Raw genomic sequence first — 9,283 nt, 5'->3', positions numbered from 1 at the left:
TCATATACAAAAGCATTAAGTTAAGCTCTTATCTTATACCAAACATGAAAATCAATTCAAAATGGATCAAAGACCTAAAGGGAAGAGCTAAAATTAAAAAAAAAAATTCAAAAGTTTCATAAGACAACAGGGAGAAGTCTTCACGATGTTGAATTTGGCAATAATTTTTTTGAACACGATACCAAAAAAAAAAAAAAGACAACAAAAGAAAACAGATCGTGCTAGCTTTGGCAGCACATATACTAAAATTGAAACAATACAGAGAAGATTAGCATGGCCCCTGCACAAGGATGACATGCAAATTCATTCCATATTTTTCCTTGGTTTATACCCAAAGGACTTAAAATCAGCATACTATAGTGACACAGCCACATCAATGTTTATAGCAGCTAAATTCACAATAGCTAGACTGTGGAACCAACCTTGGTGTCCCTCAATAGATGAGTGGATAAAGAAATGTGGTATATATGCTCAATAGAATATTACTCAGCTTTAAAGAAGAATGAAATTGTGGCATTTGCCAGTAAATGGTTGGAGTTGGAGAATATCATGCTAAGAAAAATAAGCTAATCCTACAAAACCAAAGGCTGAATGTTTTCTCTAATATGCGGATGCTAATTCACAATAAGGTGAGGGGGTGTACTAGGGAAGAATAGAAGTACCTTAGATTAGGTAGAGGGAAGTGATGGGAAGGGAGGGAAGGGGATGTGGGGATAGGAAAGATAGTAGAATGAAACAGACACTATTACTGTATGTATATAAGTGAATGCATTATGGTTGTGCAACATGTACACTCAGAAAAATGAGAAATTATATCCCATCTATGTATAAATATCAAAGTGCATAAATGCATTCTACTGCCATGTATAATTAATTAAAACAAATTTAAAAATTAAAAAATCAGATAAATTGAAGTTCATCTAAATTAAAACCTTTTGTGCTCTACTTTGTGTACAACCAGAGATATAAAAATTATGCTCTATATGTATAATATGAATTACAATACATTCTGTTGTCATATATAACAAATTAAAATTTTAAAAAAAACTTTGTGCACCTAAAGACACAACTATCCACGTGAACGACAACCCCAGAATGAGATACAATATTTGCAAATCATATTTCATATGTTTAACATTTGTTCAATGTTTTATCATGAAAATGTGTTGAATTATCTCAAAAGCTTTTTTCTTAATCAATTGAGATGAACATGTGCTTCTTGTCCTTCATTCTACTTATGTGTTTTGTTACACTAATTGATAGATCAATATACAGAATATATAAAGAACGTCTATAAACCAATAATAAAACATAATATTAAAATTGGCAAATGACTTATGCTGCAGTCTGGCTGGGCACAGTTCAGGAGCCACTTGTCAAGCAGGAACGAACTTTATTTTTAGAACCACACACACTGCACCACAGGGAGCTCTCCAGGAAATCCCTGAGAGCTCAACCGCCACCTTAGGCACTTCCAGTGAGCACTCCACAAGAACTCTCAGATAATCCCCCCCCCCATCTTGAGGCAAACTTCTGGGTCGCGTGGGCGGAGCCAAAAGAGTCCCGCAATGAGCAGCTCTGTGGTCTGAAAGGGCAGGGAAACAGCCCAATGAGCATCACCGCAGAGGAGCCAATCAGCTGGAAGTTTGCTGGGGCTGCTGGCCAGGGCAGCGTCACTGAGCAGCTATGGCTCTCAACAGACTTAGATATTTCTTCAAGACATACAACATCTCTAATCATCACAGAAATGGCAATCAAAATCACAATGTGGTGCCACTTCACGTCCATTAAGATGGCTATTTGTACATTCAAAAATTCTGTATCCCCCCTCCCAATTTCTGTTATGAAATTCTAACTCCCAAAGTGAAAAGACAGTAAAGGCACCATCTATGAACCAGGAAAAAGACTTTCACCAGACACAAAATCTTTTGGCATCTTGAAGCCTAGCCAGTCTATGGTATTTTGTTATAAGAGCCCAAAGTAAGACATCCAATAACAAAATGTACATTGTAGAGAAATTGCAATTATTGTACATTATGGTAGGAATATGAAATGTTGCAGTCACTATAGAAAACAGTATGGAAGGACCCCTAAAATGAAAAAAAAATACAACTATAATATCATCCATTCTACTTTGGTTTATATACCCAAGATAATAGAAATCAGGGATTCCAATATCTATCTCCATATTCATAGCAGCATTATACACAATAGTCTGGAGAGGAAAGCAATCCAAGTGTTCATCCATGGATGAGCAGATAAACAAAATGTGGCATTTACATATGATGGAATATTATTCTTCCTTAAATAGCAAAAAAACTCTGACAGGTGGTATAGAATGGATGATCCTTGAAAACATTACAATAAGTGAAATAAGCCAATCACAAAATAATAAATGTTTTATGATTCTACTTTGTGAGATACCTACACTAGAATAATTAAATATAGAGGGTCAGAAAGTCGAATGGTAGTTGCTAAGGGCTGGAGGAAGGGAGTAACAGTAAGTTATTGTTTAATGCATATGAGATTCCCATTTGAGAAAAAAACAAAACCTGGGAGACAGATGGTGACAATTGTTGCATAATAGAATGAAAACACTTAAAGCCTGAACTATGCACTTAAAAATGGTAAATTTTATGTTGTATATACTTTGCCACAATTTAAAAAGCAAACTGAAAACATGTATAGAGTCATTTTGATGAAAACTTTTTGAGCAAGACAGACAAATAAATGGAAAAAATATTTTTTATAAAGTTTCTTAAGTTTCTGACTTTTCTAGTATTTGATTTTCTGCTGAGTCTACTACCATATAATCTTCAAGTTCACTTGAAGAATTATTTCATCTATAAATGTATTTTTTGCTCTTAGATTTTTATTCTAAAATTATCTATTACATTTTCGGTTTGCTACCTTTCCTGGAAAGGAAAGAAATTGGAAATGGTCAAGTTTTCAAGAATGACACCTATATTCCCCTACATCCTTGTCCAATTACTCTATTTTAAGTCACTTTAAGAAAAAAAAATGTATTGAATTTCTGCTGTATGCTGGATGGTAAGGGTACAAATATGAATAGAATATGGATCCTGTCTTCAGGATTCTCAAAATCTAGAGATGTATAAAGACAACATTTAAATGGATGATGATGGAATATAGAGGTCCCAGTAAACTAAGTGCTCTAATGTGAGAATACACAGAATTCCATGGAATTTTGAGGAGTTCATATGAATCACTTAGGATAAGAAAGCCCACTAAGGAGCTGAGGATATAGTTTTGTGTTATAGAATTTGCCTAGAATATGTAAGACCCTGGGCTCAGTCCCCCAAACCACAAGAATAAAAGAAAAAAGAAATCCCATTACAGCAACTAGACAGGAGGCTCTAAGTTTGCTCAGAAATAAAAAGTAGGGGGACCCTTGTTTATACTATAAGACATCACATGTGTATAGCAAGCAATGATGAGAGCAAGCCAAACAATATCAATGCTTTCCCATCTTATTGCTAGAATTCCAAAACAAGAATGAGATAAAGAAGAACAGCTAGCTGATAACAAACAATGTCCTAAATTTTGAGTTGGAAACATAGGAAGGACATATTAACTATTAGGAGGGGTTAAGAAAGAACAGGGCCCTTGTAAAAAGAAACCAGAGCTTTTCATGTATAGAGATGCCATATACTCACAAAATTAGCATAGAAGGTCATAAGAAATATTGATCTTTCAACATCATCTAAATTAGAAAACTGAAAAAATTAAAAACTTTTCAGAATGTTCTTACCACAAATGGCAAGTATGTGAGGTGATACATTTGCTACACAGCCTGATTTGATCATCTAAAAAAATATATATGTATTGAGTCTCATAAGTATACCCTACAGATATATTCAATTATTATTAGTCAATTAAAATGAAGTGTTTCACAAAGGAAAACAAGAAAATTAAGAATTAATGAGCTAGAGAAAAATAAATTCCTGGAAAACTCTTGGTGGAAGGTTCTATTTTTGTTAATTAAATGTGGTTTAGGTGCTAATTCTCAGTCTTACTGAATAAATTATCAGTCTTCTAACTCTTTGTATCCAAATTTTCCCAGCTTCAGTTTTGACCTAAAAATGAGAGTGATGGGGAATAAATATTAGGAATTTCTTGGCTATTAAATAACTGTTAAAAGAACCCGTGGAAACTGCTTCTCGGTCCGAGTCCTGCTAAATACTGTGGAGGCCAGAGGGGCAGAGTAGAGCCGCCGCCCGCACCCGGTACAGGCCCAGCTACCCGCTGGCTTGGTATCACTTTACCCCAACTGCAGTAGGGGCCGAGCAGAGTAGCCGCCCGCGCCCACAAGATAGGCAGACCTGCGAATGACCAGCGGAACAGGCCCAGTGGCCTGCTGGCATGGTAGACACGTCACACCAATTGGAGTAGGGGCAGAGCAGAGCCGCCACCCGCATCCGGAACAGGCCCAATGACCCACGGGCGTGGTAGTCACGTCACCCCAATTGGAGTAGGGGCAGAGCAGAGCCGCCACTCGTGCCCGCAAGGTAGGCAGGCCTGTGACCGACCGGTGAAACAGGCCCAGCGGCCTGCCGGCACGGCAGACACATCATCCCATCTGGAGTAGGGGCAGAGCACAGCCACCGCCCGTGCCCGCAAGGTAGGCAGACCTGCAACCGACCGGAGGAACAGGCCCAGCGGCCTGCCGGCATGGTAGACACGCCACCCAATTGGAGTAGGGGCAGAGCAGAGCCGCCGCCCGTGCCCGGAATAAGCCCAGTGGCCCGCTGGCGTGGTAGTCAAGTCACCCCAATTGGAGTAGGGGCAGTGCAGATCTGCTGCCCGCACCCTGAACATGCACAGTGGCCTGCTGGCGTGGTAGTCATGTCACCACAATTGGGGTAGGGGTGGAGCAGAGCCGCCGCCCACGCCCGGAACAGGCCCAGAAACCCACCGGCGTGGTAGACACGTCACCCCAATTGGAGTAAGGGCAGAACAGAGCCGCCGCCGCGCCTGCAAAGTAGGCAGACCTGGGACTGACGGGCAGAACAGGCCCAGGGGTCTGAGGGCATGGTAGACAGATCACCCCAATTGGAGGAGGAGCACAGTCGCTGCCTGCCCTGCAAGGAAGACTTTTCAACTATACAAGAGCAATATAATTATATAGGGGGAAATTTCAGAAACAGCAGTTTCACCAAGCAGAAAGAAACACGAGCAGTATGAAAAGACAAGGAAAGAAAGGACCACAAGCAATGCAGGTCAACTCAACTTTAGAAGAGGTAATAGCTGCAGCAGATAGAATGTCAGATAAAGAATTCAGGATATACATGCTTCAGATGATCTGGAGTCTCAAGGAAGACATTAGACAGCAAAATCAGACAATGAAAGATCACTTTGACAATGAATTACATAAACAAATCCAAGAAGCAAAAGTTCAACTATACAGAGAGATAGAGGTAATAAAAAACAAACAAACAGAAATCCTAGAAATGCAGGAACCAATAAACCAGCTTAAAAACTCAATTGAGAATACTACCAGCAGAGTAGAACACTTAGAAGATAGAACATCAGACAATGAAGACAAAGTATTTCAACTTGAAAAGAACATAGACAGCTCAGCAAGACTGTTAAGAAACCATGAACAGAACATCCAAGATATATGGGATAACATAAAGAGACCAAACTTAAGAGTCATTGGGATACAGGAAGGCATAGAGGTCCAAACCAAAGGAAAGAGCAATCTATTCAATGAAATAATATGAGAAAACTTCCCAGTCTTGAAGAATGAGACAGAATCCCAAATCCTAGAAGCCTACAGGACGCCAAATGTGCAAAATCATAAGAGATCCACACCTAGACACATTGTAATGAAGATGCCCAACATACAGAATAAGGAGAGAATTTTAAAAGCTACAAGAGAAAGGAAGCAGATTACATTTAGGGATAAACCAATCAGGATAACAGCTGATCTTTCAAAACAGACTATGAAAGCTAGAAGATCCTGAAATAACATATTTCAAACACTGAAAGAAAATGGGTTCCAACCAAGAATCGTGTATCTAGCAAAATTAAGCTTCCAGATGGAAGATGAAATTAAAACCTCCCACAATAAACAAAAGCTAAAAGAATTTGCAGCTAGAAAACCATCTCTTCAAAACATCCTTGGCAAAATATTACAAGAAGAGGAAATGGAAAATAACAATGAAAACCAACAGTGGGAGGTAGGATAGTAAAGGGGGAGGGAAATAATCAAAGAGGAAAACAAACCATGTTTAGTAACATAAATAAACAAATATGGCTGGAAAAACAAATCATATCTCAATAATAACCCTAAATGTTAATGGCTCAAACTTACCAATTAAGAGACACAGGCTAGTAGAATGAATCACAAAACAAGACCAACAATATGCTGCCTACGAGAGATGCATTTGATAGGAAAAGATATACAGAGACTGAAGGTGAAAGGTTGGGAAAAATCATACCACTCATATGGACTGCGGAAACAAGCAGGAGTGTCCATACTCATATCAAATAAAATAGATTTCAAGCCAAAGTTAATCAAAAGGGATAAAGAGGGACACTACATACTGCTCAAGGGAACCATACACCAATAAGACATAATAATCATAAATATATATGCCCCAAACAATGGTACAGCTATCTTCATCAAGCAAACTCTTCTCAAGTTCAAGAGTCTAATAGAGCACCATACAATAATCATGGGAGACTTCAACACACCTCTCTCACCACTGGACAGATCTTCCAAACAAAAGTTGAATAAGGAAACTATAGAACTCAATAACACAATTAATAACCTAGACTTAATTGACATATATAGAATATACCACCCAACATCAAGCAGTTACACATTGTTCTCAGCAGCACAAGGATCCTTCTCAAAAATAGATCATATATTATGTCACAGGACAACTCTTAGACAATATAAAGGAGCAGAGATAATACCATGCATCTTATCTGATCATAATGGAATGAAACTGGAAATCAACGATAAAAGAAGGAAGGAAAAATCATGCATCACTTGGAGAATGAACAATAGGTTACTGAATGATCAATGGGTTATAGAAGACATCAAGGAGGAAATTAAAAAATTCTTAGAGATAAATGAAAACACAGACACAACATATCAGAATCTATGGGACACATTGAAAGCAGTTCTAAGAGGAAAATTCATTGCTTGGAGTTCATTCCTTAAAAAAAGAAAAAAAAACAACAAATAAATGATCTCATACTTCATCTCAAAATCCTAGAAAAAGAAGAGCAAAACAACAGCAAAAGAAGTAGAAGGCAAGAAATAATTAAAATCAGAGCTGAAATTAATGAAATCGAAACAAAAGAAACAATTGAAAAAATTGAAAAAACTAAAAGTTGGTTCATTGAAAAAATAAATAAGATCGACAGACTCTTAGCCATGCTAATGAAGAGAAGAAGAAAGAGAACTCAAATTACTAGCATACGGGATGAAAAAGGCAACATCACAAAAGACACTTCAGAAATACAGAAGATAACCAGAAATTATTTTGAATCTTTATACTCCAATAAAATAGAAGATAGTGAAGGCATCGATAAATTTCTTAAGTCATATGATCTGCCCAGGTGAGTCAGGAGGATATAGACAACCTAAACAGACCAATATCAATTGAGGAAATACAAGAAACCATCAAAAGACTACCAACTAAGAAAAGCCCAGGACCGGATGGGTATACATCAGAGTTTTACAAAACCTTTAAAGAGGAACTAATACCAATACTTTTCAAGCTATTTCAGGAAATAGAAAAAGAGGGAGAACTTCCAAATTCATTCTACGAGGCCAACATCACCCTGATTCCGAAACCAGACAAAGACACTTCAAAGAAAGAAAACTACAGACCAATATCTCTAATGAACCTAGATGCAAAAATCCTCAATAAGATTCTGGCGAATCGGATTCAAAAACGTATCAAAAAAAATTGTGCACCATGATCAAGTAGGATTCATCCCTGGGATGCAAGGCTGGTTCAATATACGGAAATCAATAAATGTTATTCACCACATCAATAGACTTAAAAATAAGAACCATGTGATCATCTCCACAGATGCAGAAAAAGCATTCGACAAAGTACAGCAACCCTTTATGTTCAAAACTCTAGAAAAACTAGGGATAACAGGAACACACCTCAACATTGTAAAAGCAGTCTATGATAAGCCACAGGCCAGCATCATTCTGAATGGAGAAAAATTGAAAGCATTCCCTCTAAAATCTGGAACAAGACAGGGATGCCCTCTCTCACCACTTCTGTTCAACATAGTTCTCAAAACACTGGCCAGAGCAATTAGACAGACGAAAGAAATTAAAGCCATAAAAATAGGAAAAGAAGAACTTAAATTATCACTATTTGCAGATGACATGATTCTATACCTAGCAGACCCAAAAGGGTCTACAAAGAAACTATTAGAGCTAATAAATGAATTCCGCAAAGTGGCAGGATATAAAATCTACATGCATAAATCAAAGGCATTCCTGTATATCAGTGACAAATCCTCTGAAATGAAAATGAGGACAATCACTCCATTCACAATATCCTCAAAAAAAATAAAATACTTGGGAATCAATCTAACAAAAGAGGTGAAAGACTTATACAATGAAAACTACAGAACCCTAAAGAGAGAAATAGAAGAAGATCTTAGAAGATGGAAAAATATACCCTGTTCATGGATAGGCAGAACTAACATTATCAAAATGATGATATTATTAAAAGTTCTCTATAGGTTTAATGCAATGCCAATCAAAATCCCAACAGCATTTCTTGTAGAAATAGAGAAAGCAATCATGAAATTCATATGGAAAAACAAAAGACCCAGAATAGCAAAAACAATGCTAAGTAGGAAGTGTGAATCAGGTGGTATAGCGATACCAGACTTCAAACTATACTACAGAGCAATAGTAACAAAAACAGCATGGTACTGGTACCAAAACAGGCGGGTGGACCAATGGTACAGAATAGAGGACACAGAAACCAATTCACAAAACTACAACTATCTTATATTTGATAAAGGGGCTAAAAGCATGTAATGGAGGAAGGATAGCATCTTCAACAAATGGTGCTGGGAAAACTGGAAATCCATATGCAACAAAATGAAACTGAATCCCTTTCTCTCGCCATGCACAAAAGTTAACTCAAAATGGATCAAGGAGCTTGATATCAAATCAGAGACACAGCGTCTGATAGAAGAAAAAGTTGGCTATGATCTACATACTGTGGGGTCGGGCTCCAAATTCCTCAATAGGACACCCATAGCACAA

The 9,283-nt window shown here is 37.6% G+C and overlaps 1 pseudogene; it reads left to right on the top strand.

Moving 5' to 3' along the window:
• Positions 1–218: 218 nt before the first annotated feature.
• Positions 219–318, top strand: LOC120891259 (U6 spliceosomal RNA; annotated as a pseudogene).
• The last annotated feature ends 8,965 nt before the right edge of the window (positions 319–9,283 follow it).

Source organism: Ictidomys tridecemlineatus, chromosome X, assembly GCF_052094955.1.
Source record: "Ictidomys tridecemlineatus isolate mIctTri1 chromosome X, mIctTri1.hap1, whole genome shotgun sequence".
Classification (NCBI taxonomy): domain Eukaryota; kingdom Metazoa; phylum Chordata; class Mammalia; order Rodentia; family Sciuridae; genus Ictidomys; species Ictidomys tridecemlineatus.
This window is presented reverse-complemented; position numbering and strand designations above follow the sequence as displayed.